Source organism: Malania oleifera, chromosome 8 (genome assembly GCF_029873635.1).
Source record: "Malania oleifera isolate guangnan ecotype guangnan chromosome 8, ASM2987363v1, whole genome shotgun sequence".
Taxonomy (NCBI): domain Eukaryota; kingdom Viridiplantae; phylum Streptophyta; class Magnoliopsida; order Santalales; family Ximeniaceae; genus Malania; species Malania oleifera.
Window position 1 is genome coordinate 41,827,623 of NC_080424.1, and position 14,537 is coordinate 41,842,159.

The following is a 14,537-nucleotide window of genomic DNA, read 5'->3' on the forward strand; positions in this document are numbered from 1 at the left end:
CATTAATGGCAAAATTGCTTAGCCAAGTCCAGAATCTCCTCTTTATGAAGATTGGTTAAGCTGCAACACAATGGTGATTTCATGGATGATCAATTCCATGCATGTTGATGTCTCGAGTAGCATAATGTACTGTCAAACTGCCAGAGAAATGTGGCTTGAATTGCAAAAACTTTTTTCGCAGGGTAGTGGTCCCAAGATCTACAATCTTCAGAAGGAGATTTCTGCTATTTCTCAAAACTAGATGACAGTTACTGAGTATTATACAAGATTCAAGAAACTATGGGATCAGCTGCTAAATTTAGAGCCATTACCGGAGTTTACATGTGGAGCCATCAAAGCTTTAAATGTTTCTCATGACAAGACTTATGCTATGAGATTTTTAATGGATTTGAATGAGAATTTTGAGAATATAAGGACTCAAATTCTGATGCAGGAGCTTTTTCCTTCGATTAGCAAGATTTATGCCTTGGTTCTTCAAGAAGAGTCTCACAAGAATGTAGTACATGAAGGATTTTACACTGCAAAGCCTGATTCAGTGGCAATGTATGCAAATTCGAAGGGAAGTAACTCTGGTAATTCTACTTGGAACAAAGGAAATAATAAAAGGGAGATACTTTTATGCACTCACTGCAATATGCTTGGACATATGATTGATAAATGTTACAAATTACATGGTTATCCACCAGGATATAAACCTAAAGGAAGACCAAGTGCTAATCAGGTTATGTGCAATTCTGGAACAGCACTTGAGAATGTTTCGATTCAATGTCCTATTTCTAAAGCTCAGTGTGAGAAATTATTGACATTCCTCAATGCTGGATGTAACTCTGGTAAAAATCATCTTGCAGCCAATGTGAGTACTGGTAATGGATTGACTAGTTTGGTTTCTGGAGCTACTGATATGTGTTCATCTGCTGGTGTTACTGCTACTTCTGATGCGTCAGCCATTACATCTTATCGTCAAACTCCTAACAATTACCTTGAAACCATGTCTGGTATTGTTTCTAATCTTCCTTTCAATCCAAATTTAACTCATTCCATTTTTTCAGCCAAACTGGTTATAAAACTTGTTTTGAATCTGCTAAGTGGGTTCTAGACATAGGTGCTACTGGCCATATGGTACATTCTATGTCTTGTTTCAGCACCATAATTGCTACATTGAATTCTCATGTGAATTTGCCAAATGGTGAGGTAGCCTTAGTCACACATGTTGGGACTGTTAAAATTAATGAAAACCTCACCTTATATAATGTTCTTTGTGTTCCATCGTTCAGTTTTAATCTCATACCAGTTAGTCAACTTGCTAAATCTATTCAGTGTTGCCTTATTTTCTTTGGTAACTTGTGTTTCATCCAAGACCTTACTCATTGGAGCACACTTGGTCTGGGTAAAGAGAGCAATGGTCTATACCTGCTAGAAGATAGCAAGTCAGTCTCTTCTTCTATTTCAACTGTTTCTTCTACTAATAAAATTCAGCCACATATATGGCATTTGAGGTTAGGGCATCCATCAAATGCTAAGCGGAATTTACTCAAGTCAAATAATGTACAGATTGGTGATTCAAATGAAGATTTCTTTTGTGATGTTTGTCCTTTTTCCAAACAGAAAAGATTACCATTTAATGAAAGTTTACATATTTCCAAGAGTTGTTATGATTTGATCCATTGAGATTTGTGGGGTCCATTTTCTGTATCTACCATTGACTCTTGTAGATATTTTCTCACTATAGTGGATGATTGCTCTAGGTGTACATGGGTTTATTTGTTGAAACACAAATCACAACTCAATCCATATTAGAACAATTTTGTACTATGGTTGAAACTCAATTTTCTAGGAAAGTAAAATTCATTAGAACTGATCATGGAACTAAATTCAGCATGAGTGATTTTTTTGCTAAAAAGGGAATTTTATATCATTTAAGTTGTGTTGAAACCCCTCAGCAAAATGCAATTGTAGAAAGGAAACATCAACATATTTTAAATGTAGCAAGGTCACTCATGTTTCATTCCCATTTACCTTTACATCTTTGGGGACATTGTGTGTTAACTGCGTTAACTGCTGTATATTTGATTAATAGAATTCCTAGTACACCTCTTTCTCACAAAACCCCTTATGAGATTCTTTATGGCAGTCTTCCTTCCTATGATCATTTAAGAAATTTTGGCTATCTTTGTTATGCATCTACTCTTGCACATAATAGATCCAAATTTGCAGCAAGAGCAAGAAGGTGTGTCTTTCTAGGTTATCCTTTTGGCATAAAAGGTTACAAGTTTTTAGACTTATGTACAAATGCAGTTTTCATATCTAGAAATGTGGATTTTCATGAACACATATTTCCTTTTGTTGCTGGTAAAGCCCCAATTTCAAACCCATTTACTTCAATTCCTGAAGTTTATGGTCTTGCATCTTCCAGCTCAGGTAATGGATTTTTTGTCACTACTCTTAATATACAAGATGAGTTTATTGCTTGTTCAGATTTTGTTCATGATCCTATTCCAGTTAGGTTTCTCCTCTCCACTCAGATTCATTTCCTACAGTTCCTACTTCAGTCACATCTGAATCTGCTTCTCCATCATCTCATGAGTTACCATCAGCACCTCTTAGAAGATCATCTCGGCAATCCACTAAACCAATTTACTTACAGGATTATGCTTGTGCTACTACTCATGCTATTTCTCATCCTTCTGGTGCACCTTATGATGTGGCTGATGGGCTCATTTATTCACACCTGGAGCCTTGTTATCAGTCATATTTGTTGGCAGTCAGCACATCACCTCAAGAGCCACAATCATTCTTTCAAGCTGTCAAGATCCTCTCTGGAGAGTTGCAATGGACAAAGAAATTCAAGCTTTTAAACATAATCATACTTGGGAGTTGACCACTTTACCTCCTGGTAAAACTCCTATTGGGTGTAAGTGGGTGTATAAAATTAAATTGAATGTTGATGGAACAATGGACAGATATAAGGCAAGACTTGTGGCTAAGGGGTACACACAAAGGGAAGACATTGATTTTCTTGAGACATTCTCTCCTGTTGCTAAGACAGTCACTGTTCGATTTCTTCTTGCTTTGGCAGCTATTAGATGTTGGCTTATTCACCAATTAGACATTAATAATGCATTTTTACATGGGGATTTAGATGAAGAAGTGTACATGTCATTGCCTTCTGGTTTTCACAGCAAGGGGTTGGGGGACTTCAGTTGCTTCTTCTTCCTCACATTCAACTCCTCTTGTTGTTTGTAAGCTACTTAAATCTCTTTATGGTTTCAGACAAGCTTCAAGGCAATGGTATATGAAACTATCAAAAACTATTCAGCAACTTGGTTTTGTGCAGTCTACTGCTGATAATTCTCTCTTTATTCATGCTAAAGGTTCTTTGTTTACAGCTTTATTGGTCTATGTGGATGATATGGTCATCCTAGGAAATGATGCCACTTGTGTAGCAACTTTGAAATCTATTTTGGATGCTAAATTTGGAATTAAGGATCTTGGCTCACTTAAGTTCTTCTTATGACTTGAAATTGCTAGAAGCAAGAAGGGAGTAAGCTTAAACCAAAGAAAGTCTGCTTTAGAAATTTTAAAGGAAACAGGCATGATGGGTTGTAAGCCTGCCAAATCTCCAATGGAACAACAATTGAAGCTATCAAAGGACAGTGGTGGACTTCTATCAGATTCAAGCAAGTATAATAGAAGGCTCATAGGTAAATTGATGTATTTGACACTCAGCAGACCTGATATCATATATGTCGTGAGCAGGCTAAGTCAATTTTTAGCCAAGCCAAGAGTTCCTCATATGCAAGCTACAACAAGAGTACCTGGACATGGGATTTTTTTCCCTAGTGATTCAGATTTACAATTAAAAGCATATTGTGATGCTGATTGGGCAGGATGTCTAGATACAAGAAGATCACTTACTGGATATTGTTTTTTTCTTGGAAATGCCTTGATATCATGGAGATCAAAGAAATAATCAATGGTGTCAAGATCTTCAGCTGAAGCTAAATATAGATCCATGGCAAGCACCACTCGTGAAGTAACTTGGATTTTATTTTTATTAAAAGATTTGCAAGTGAAGCATGAGAAATCAGTTTTGCTTTACTGTGATAACCAGGCAACATTGCACATTGCTGCAAATCCAGTGTTTCATGAGAGATCAAAGCACATAGAAACAAATTGTCACATTATTAGAAACAGAGTTTAAGATGGTACAATCAAGACCTTTCATGTTGCATCCAAGAATCAATTAGCAGATATTTTTACTAAAGCGCTTGGTGTAGACAACTATGTTGGGATGGTTAAGAAGTTGGGATTGATTAATATTTTTACTCATTAAATTGAATATCCAGAGTATATCATGGATGATCCAGCAGCAAGAGCTTTGCTCTTGAAGGGGGGGTGTTAAATTTGACAAGTTAAAAACTAATGCTGGAGATATCAGTGCAGTGAAGGGCAAGAATATAATCCAAGAACAGAATATCAGTGATGAAGTTTTTGCTAACACGTGGCTTGAGGAGATGAGGCTGTGATATAATTCTTGTAACCATGAGTAGCTGTAAAATAAACTTGTAACTATTTTTCCCTCCAAAAGAGTGGGAATCTGTTTTAGTTTTCTATTTTATTTTACCAGCTCTTGTATATAAATAGCTGGTATGTATTCAGTCAAGTATGATTGTAGTATTTTGTTCAATTCTTGATTCATTCAATAAAATCAGAGAGAGTATTCAGTTTTTACACCATGATTACTTTTCTGGCCTTTTTGTCTCAGTAAGTATAGTCTTAGGTTAATGTCTTAAGTTGCGCATCCTAGGTTCATGTTGGGAGGGATTCTATGCAGGAGCCACTGGATTGAAATAATTTGAAATAATTATGACATTGTCATGCATCTCCGGCTCTCCAGTAATACAATTTCCCCTAATTTTCTTGTAAAACGGGTTTTTAGCTTTTAGTTTGGCATATTGTTATTAATTTTGTTTGCAAATAGTTCGCATATTGTTGTTTTTGCTTGTTGTTACTTGGAATTTTATTGAATGAGCAAACTATCAACCAAATTATCCCCCTAATTAAAACCACTTGCAATTTTCTTGAATGAGCAAACTGTCAATTGAAGTATCCGTAGAATCTGCCAGTCTCAAGGATATACAGTGTCATTCACTGTTATATACCTCCCCCTTTTTTCGGATTTGGAACTGTGAGAAATAAAAGTTTGAAAGTTTAATGTGTAAACTTGAACCTTCTAGCTAAAGCTTCCTATATGCAGTTTATTGTGTCTCTCACATTTGAAGTGTCTTGCACAATTTCATAAACTCATTTGCACAATTTTAGTTCAATGGCCTTAGGTGTTAGGCACCAAGGAAATAATGGTCACAGTGAAACATAATTTTCAATGTGCTTTCTGAATCTTTGCACACTAGCTCGTGATTTTTCATGCAATCCATCAAGTATGGGCACGGATACAGGACGCAGGTAGGAAACAAAATGATAGATATATGATGGTTACTAAAATATACACATAACCACTTGCCTACACATATAAAAAATAAATCATTTATAGAACACTGCATGTTCAAAAATTATCCAACATAAATGTATATTCTTCATGCTCGTTCTCATCCCAAAATTCTCAGGATCATTTCTTTCATTGTGAATGTAATCTAGCTTATTAAGATTTCCTATTTGAAACAGCTACATTGTGGTTATTCTTTCTTTATAATTATGAAAATTCATCAAATAAGATAGAAGTGTCTATTATTGATAGTTATCGAATGTGGAGGTGCTTCATATCTGAACCACCACCTGCAAAATAGTTTGCAGACTTTCTGGCTTGTTTTTTTTTTTTTTCTCCTTTTTCGGCAGTCTCAAAATTCTATATTTAAATTAAGCCCCTCCTCCCTTCTTTGTTATCAAATATCTACACTTAAAATCGGCAGATGTTCTTTCTTTTCATGGGCAATCACATTTTGAACATCCTAGATAGTAATTGTTTTTTTCTCCCTCTCTAGATTGATGCATTCTTATATTTTATGAAGGCAGGTTGCAAACTGCAAAGGTTTTTGATAATGCGTCTTTCATTTTCAATGATTGAGTGTAGGTTGTTTGGCAATATAACGTTGATCCTGACAACATGACTTATGAGGTTCAATACATAAAATTCTTTATATATATATATATATATAGCTTTACACACGTACACAAACACAATTGTGTTTCTGAGAAACTGAGGAATATTAAGTCAGTCTTGAATAAGCAGCATGTAGGAGACAGAAAAGTAATGTTTTGCTGTTGGGAAGCAAATGTTAATAAAATTTGAGAAAAGTAATGTTTGGAAAAATATTGATTGCTTGGTTAGGAATGAAGGGGTGGAGAGTTTCAAGCCAGTGGCTTTTTGTTCGGGATCCTAATTGGGGACGAAAAAACAGGTTGAAGTAGGTTAGGGAAGGGGATTGCATTTCAAAGTTTTTTCGTGTGTTTGTTGATGGCAGAGGAGGAAGAGTTTTATTGAAGTTCGTAGAATTGTAGGACGGAGACTGTAAAGATTTTGGTGCAGTTCTGTTTTTGCTGCAATGTACCAATTTTTAAGGGGTGATTCATGACTTTGCAGTTGCTTAAGAGAGAATATTTTTTTGGGGCAAAAGACACTGACCTTTCCTGAAATTTGACAAAAAGACAAGGACCTCCCTTGAGGTTCAAAAATCTCAGAAAACTCCTCTGACATTTAATTTTTTGGACAACTATAGTCTTCACATGACTTGTCTTTTTTTTTTCACACCCCCCCCCCCCCCTCCAAATATAGGAGAGGTCTATTTCTTTTCCCTAAATCTCGGTGGAGATTTATGGAGTTTTTTAAACCTCTTGAGAGGTTTGCATCTTTCTCCAAATCTTAGGGAGGTTCCTAGGATTTTAAAAAACTCAGGAAGATCCATGTCATTTTGTAACATCCCAAAAATTCATACCTTTCTTTTTTTCATATATATAAATGCTGTAAAACTATGTTAATCTGATATCCTTGATAAAATCTACTATAACATCCCGATCCGAGAAATTCCTATTCATAAGATTAGACACCTATGCAGGGGAAAATATAAAATCATATAACCATAATTATAATACCAGAATTCAGTATTCTCCCAAAACATATATACATAAACATCTTCCCAAAAATCCTCCACCAGATCTTCTAGAAACTACTAATAAATACATCCCTAAAAAACACTTACCCTTCAGACAGGGCAGTACAAACGTCCCTTCTATCTTCAAGTCTGATCTACTCGTCTAGCTGAATCACCTGAAATGTGTTAATTTATTGGGATGAGACAACTCTCAGTAAGACGAAATATATTATTACCAGTGTGACAACTGAGTTTACATAAACAATATATTTTTAATCAACTGAAACTGAGATAACATGAAACATAATATATAATAAAACTCACACCTATGTAGCTTAAAATTCAACTGTTACTGAACTTTCCATATAATCATAGTTTTAGTATCTGGAGGTATATTTGCTATTTTTTGTAAATCTATATATATACTTAAGTGTGAAAACTTCCCTAGATGGTTAACTGTAAGTCATGATTTGACCCCTCATGACAGGGTCGTGCAGCCCGTAGGCGAGATTAAACACTGATTGGTCTGGTAGGATAAGTCAACTTAAATCTCCCTAGTCAAATCGGCCGCCTCAACCTATCAAATTACTACCCCCTTTAAAATTGAGCATATCCATCCATGCACCTGTTCAAAGAAAACATTTATCCACAGTTCATAACCAAATTTCATTCACATATACATCCTGTGGAAAATGAATAAATATTTTTAATTATAGATTAATAATACAACGATGCTCTTTACAATTGAAAAACGAAAAAAAAAATATAATAGATACTTTCCACTTTAAATAATACAATGATCTATACAAATAAAATAATGAACAAATACATGATGTACAAATGAAAGAATGAATAAATACATGTTGTACAAGTGAAATAATATGACAATGATCTCCTACTCGTACGGAGGTCATCTCCAGTGTTGAGGTGGCTGCCGTCTGCGTCGCCCTCTCCTGGCTGCTCCTCCGCGTCTGGCGTTCGAGCACGCTAATGTGCTCCATGTCTGTAATCTCCACCAATCGGTACTGCATCATCTACATCCATGTGAAGCTGACAAAGAGCTAACTCGTATGAAGTCTCTGGAGGAGTCCGAGGTGGCAAAGCGGGTGCATCCACCTCCTCCGCATCGAGAGGGTCATCTAGCAGGTATGACATCGACGGGGTCGCGACAGTGTCATACGAGGCGTCCACCTATCTACTAGACGAGCCTGCAATATCAACGGTTGTCGTTGGGGCATATGGTACAGACGGGCCGAACACAAACCCCTCCTGTACAATGGGTGGCAAGGATGCCGGACTCGACAGACAACTGGAGAAAGCTACTCAACCTCCTCATATTGGAGCTAGTTGACCTCCTCGTGGTACCGGGGTCCGTCGTGGTATAGGGATTTGTCACCCGTCCCCGTGGACAATGTCCAAACCTGCTCTCGCTAAAATCTGGACATCGGGCATGGAAGTGAGTACGTCGACCTAGTGTAGTACGCTAGCTTGCGGCATACAAAAAAAATTGGTTACCACATTGACATCATAATGTAGATGGTAAAAAATTACGTGTGCATTAGAGTAATTTTTACCAGGCTCATGTAGGCCGCCGCAGTCCTATCCACGAAACATCATGTGATGGACCTATACCACTTATAATATGGGTCCTTCGGACCCACCGGACCATCCATCTCCACCTCCTGTATGATGTACTCTCGCCGATGTAGCCATATAGTCATGTACATTGCGTGCTCTGCAGCCCAATCCGTGTTTGCCTGACCAATTGAAGGTCGTGACTCGATGTCCGGTCGCCTTCAGTTTCCTTCTTTCCATTGCTAGCAATATATGTGGAGTGAATGCATTCCCTCCAGATATTGCGTTACGAGCAGCCTCTCATCGGCTATTGAAATAATGTACAATGCAATAAAATGTTAGTTGCACAAGGGTCATTATTGGAAGGCTACAAGCACCTTTTAGTAAGGCGTTGAAACATTCCACAAGATTAGTGGTCATGTTCCCATATCTTCTTCCACCTTCGTGGCACTGAGTCCCCATATGAGGAGGGATCTGATCGAAAAATGACTTCGCTAATTCCTCACCCTTATTGAACATCCTCTCCATCCACAAGTCAAATTTTCTCACATAATGCTCTCTTCCCACTCGCTTAGTCATACGCTTAAGATTGACACTCCGTACTTTTGTATTAAAGTTGCTAACCACCTGTCAAAGGCAAAATCGGTGGTGGACACGTGGTGGTTGCCAATCAGGATTGCACTGCATAGCAGCGAGAATTCCTAGATGCCGATATGATATAAGGCAAATGTCGCCTTTATCGATAATGGAACAAAGACAACACAAAAACCAATTCCATGTGTCCAGGCTTTCCTCTTGGACAATAGAAAATGCAAGAGAAAATATTTGTCTATTTGCATCTAGGCACGTCGCAATTAGGAGTTTGCCCTTGTACTTACCGCACAAGTATGTCCCGTCCACACATATGACGGGAGGGCAGTGATGAAAACCTAGAATAGATGCTGCAAAGGATCAAAATACGAATACAAAGGTTTCGGTGTTCTCGCTTCCTAGAACAGGAGTCCACCTCCACATGACTATAATCCAAGAATTGTACGCACACATCACTTCCATCCACTTCGGCAACGTTTGGTACGACTTCTCCCAATTGCCGAATACTTAGGCAATTACCTTTTGTTTGCCCAAACAAATCGTCTTGTACGAGATCGAATAGCCGAAGTGACGATCTATTAAATCTTTCAATGTGGCGATCGACATCAACGCATCTCCCCTTATCATATTCACTATCTCCTTAGCAATGAGGGATGAAATGATTTGGTTGTGGTCATGTGAGAGAAGTTCGTTCAGACACGTTTGCGGACCACCATATTGGGTGATTTCGAAGAATCAGTGTTTCATTCGATACATTGCACGCAATCTCCATCCGCAATCATGCTCCTTACACCTAGCAACACATAACTCTGGGGTAGATCAAACAATGTGGAAGTCAAGGTGGATTCGAGCATGATACATTTGCACTACCGCGATCAACTGATCCTTCGACCCGAAGAGCATCCCCCTACTTATCTCAGAGGATTCATCTCAATGAGTCATGCATATAGGAAGCTCATCCACCACAGTTAAATCTGCAGCATCTACGTCAATATGACTGTACATCGGAAGCTCGTCCGTGAACTGGGCGTCAAACGTGGCATCATCCATTTCACAGGGGGGTGGGTTCGCATCATCGGGGAACTCATTTAACCCTTCACCCGTTTCCTGCTTGTACGTGTCTTCATCTTGAATATTAGCATCGTTCATAATGTTCATTCCCTCGTCTAGTGCATCATTCACAATGGCGAACAACGATCCTGGACCCTCTGTCGAGACTTCTTCGCAACCTCCCCGACGATACATGTCAGGAACAGGTGTTTCGTACATCGGCAGCTCGAACAATGATCCCAAATATTTGTTCAAATCCACAATAGGCATACCGCCAACCTCCGCACTCATATTGATATGACGTGTTTGTTGGGTGTCTTCCTCCATTTCATCCAAATGCTCAGCAGGCGCCTCTGGCTGCCTAGCCGCAGTTACACCCATTTAAGAAATGGTTTTGACATATAATTGCACAGTTAAATATGTCAAACCTACACAGTGTGCATACAACACAATGCACAGACCATAATCATTAGATATGGGAACAACCTCGTAGAAGACTGTATTATTCAACCCTTGCAAAGGGTATCTTGCGGTCACCAACAATGCATATTGATCTGGATCAATATGCAAATATTTATATATCTTTGTATACAATTTATTTAATTTACACCTATGGCCAATTCGAATTGGTCAAACTAGCGGAGTACTATAACTAACACCATCTACTCTGGTTATAATGTCCCCCTATATACAACAATACCGTCACCAGAGCACTGTTTAGGCTTCCTGCCATTTGGATCGGCACTCGAGAAAGAAAAAAAGGCCTACGCTGTAACACACCAACTTGGGTCTGCCAAGGAACACCACGTCTCCCCTCATCCACCTAGACCAGACAATAGGGGCGGGCCTTATCAGACTAATGACTAGCCCCACAAACCAACATATGTCCTTTTCAGTGTGTTTTGTCCTCACTCACACACTTCCTAAGACAACTTCCTAAAAGGTCACCCATCCCAAGATTACTCCAAGCCAAGCATGCTTAACCGTAGAGTTCTTATAGGAAGGCTCTCGAAAAGAAAAGTGCATCTTGTTGATATGGGTAGTAACATCAAATCGTTTTTAAGCCTTTCTTCCATGGGGTATCACATTCTCCCCCACTTATAGAACGCAACGTCCTCATTGCGAAGCCACATTTCCAAACCTAGGCGATGTGAATCTCATTACACTTCCGATTGGGTAATTTCTCTGATACCATTTTGTAATGCCCCAACATAGGTTTTCTAGGGAGCACTGTGTCTCTCCTCCTCCACCTAGACCAGACAATAGGGGGCAGGCCTTATTAGACTAATGACTAACCCTATAGGCCAACACATGTCCTTTTCACTGTGTTTTGTCCTCACTCACACACTTCCTGAGAAAACTTCCCAAAAGGTCACCCATTCCAAGATTACTCCGAGCCCAGCACGCTTAACCGTAGAGTTCTTATAGGAATGCTCTCGAAAAGAAAGGTACACCTTGTTGATATGGGTAGTAATATCAAATCCTTTTTAAATCTTCTTCCACGGGGTATCACATACATAAAAAAAAATTGTATGTAGAAGTGATATGCGTTACTTATAGTAATCAACAATTAATTTCAAAAACATTTTTTCATGTATTTAATTGTTTTCATCTTAGTACATGGGAACTTTTCTAGGAAAAATTCTACCAAAATTTCGGGTATTCACTATGATATTGAAACCGATAATGAGTATGAAAATATACAAATGATTATGCAATGGTTTTGCCAGTGACAGCCATAACTTCGTTAAATCAGAGGTTAAGCTTCCAACGCCAGGTTATGGGTATCTGCTATGATATTGAAATCGATAATGAGTATGAAAATATGTTCCTATATGTTTATGAGCATGCAATCTTACCTATATGTTTCACTCATCATTTCAAAAACATTTTTGCATGCATTTAATTATTTTCATCTTATTACATGGTTACTTTTTTGGGAAAAGTTCTGCCTAAATTTTGGCAGCATGTCGTCTATAATTTGAACATTTTTCAATTTTTACCATATCCCTGAAACGTTTGCAAGCAATATAATAATTGAGTCTGAGCATGCAAGAACCTATAATATCTACCAGCATGCAATTCACATCACTGCATCAGCCATGCAGGAGATATTTAGATCAAACTGTCACCCCGATTTACAAATCAAATTACAATAAACTAGTAAGTGACAAAAAAAAAAAAGTTATATAGCATCACTACATTTTGTTGCTAATCCACATTTGTATCAATAAACAATGTTAAATTTACATGTTTAGATAAAGTTACATTATATACATTACACTTTTTTTTTTTTTTAATGTTTGATAACTTAACACTATTATGTGTATTAAATTTTGTTAAAACATTATTTCAAAATTGTTGTTAGAACGTTAAATTTGTAAGTCATTTTTAATTTTTACTTTATGCATTATTTTAAAAATTATTTATTTAATTTATTTTTAATATTACTTAATATATAGTGTTTTTCTTATGCATTTTTTACAAATTTACAATTAATATACCCATTTACGATTATATTAATCTTACGTTTTTTTCTTATTTTTTACATTTATTCATTTTGTATATGCTAATTATAATGTTATTCTCATTTTTGAAATATATATTTTCACTGTATATACACAATTAATTTTAATTCAATACATTTTTTTTGTAATATTTTTTCAGGTCATATTACTGATAAATTAACATCATATTGAGCGTCAATTGCATCTCAATTTCTTCATTTACATTTTATCACAAGTACAATGTTCAGATATTTAATTTTATGTTATTTTTATTATCATATATTAATCATTCACATTTGTTTATTAAATTGCATAGTTCTTCATATTATTTATAACATTTTTACATTTCATTGAATATTATTACTTAATTGCATCACAATGTTACACTTACACATGCACTCATTCAACATATTTATTTTATCTATTTGTATTTATTGGCTGATTTTCTACATTATAAACAGTTATTTTTAGTATAATTTTTATTTCTTTACTTGCACACTACTTCATGTACGTATTCATTTTTTTTTTCACAATTATTGCATTACTAATTCTTCATGTGTTATGTTCATTCAAATATCTTTGTGGTTGATCAACTTAACATCATTTCATAATTTGACAACAGTATCATAAGCATATTTATGCTTTTATTTCTAAAATTTTTTTTATTAGCATTTATAAAACTATATTATCTTCACCACTTAATTATTATTTTTTTTCTCATTATTAAGTTTAGGTAATCAATATTTAATAATTGTTATATACATTACACAACACAATGCAATATAAATTAAATTGAGTTATAAAACCTACATTACACAAGTAATACAACATCACTGAATTTATCAAAGTATATTATCGTTGAAAATGTGTGTGTGTGTGTGTGTGTGTGTGTACCAAATGTGATTTGAATCAAATAACCCATCACAAATAACAAATAATCTATGATTTGTAAGTATAAATTTTTTTACCAAATGTGATTTCATAGCATAATAACTAAAATTATTTGTGAAATTATAATGACAGAAGAATTAAATATTTAATAACTAAACATACAATTATAAATTTATTGTAAAAACATTCCTTAAATTATAAATATTTCTTGATACATTAAGAGGTGTAAAATTGAATTATTAAAGATATGCAAATGCACACAAATGTTATAGTGTGATTTTTTAGGTATATATATATATATATAAACACAGCATGCAGACAGTAGCACTAGGTTTTTTTCTTTTTTTTTTTTGTAATATAATAAAATAAAAAAATAAAATAAAGGTCTTACCTCAATGGGGTTCCGAATGTAGCTTCCAAATAAGAAATCAAAACCAAATTAGGAAACTCTAAATCTTGAATAGAGAAATGCTTCAAGTAAATTTGAATAATCAATGAAAATACTTGGGATTTTGGGTAAGAAAAGCATACCTCATTTGTACGAGTTTTATACATTACTCGATCGAACTCAAACGCCAACGGTCACCTGCTCCACCAACGGCAACGTGCTAGCCTCTACCGTCCTCCTCCTGCCAAAAGCCTGCTCTTTGCAAGGTTTGTTCGCTAGTGAAGAGAAGGAGAAAGGCCTACTTGAATAGCTAGTGAGATTTGCCACACGTAAGACAGTGAACGGCTATTCCATTCCCTGGGTAAATCTCGTTTTTTCGTCTAGCGAGATTTGCTTTGACACGCGTCAACACCCAAGTGTCTGACCCCT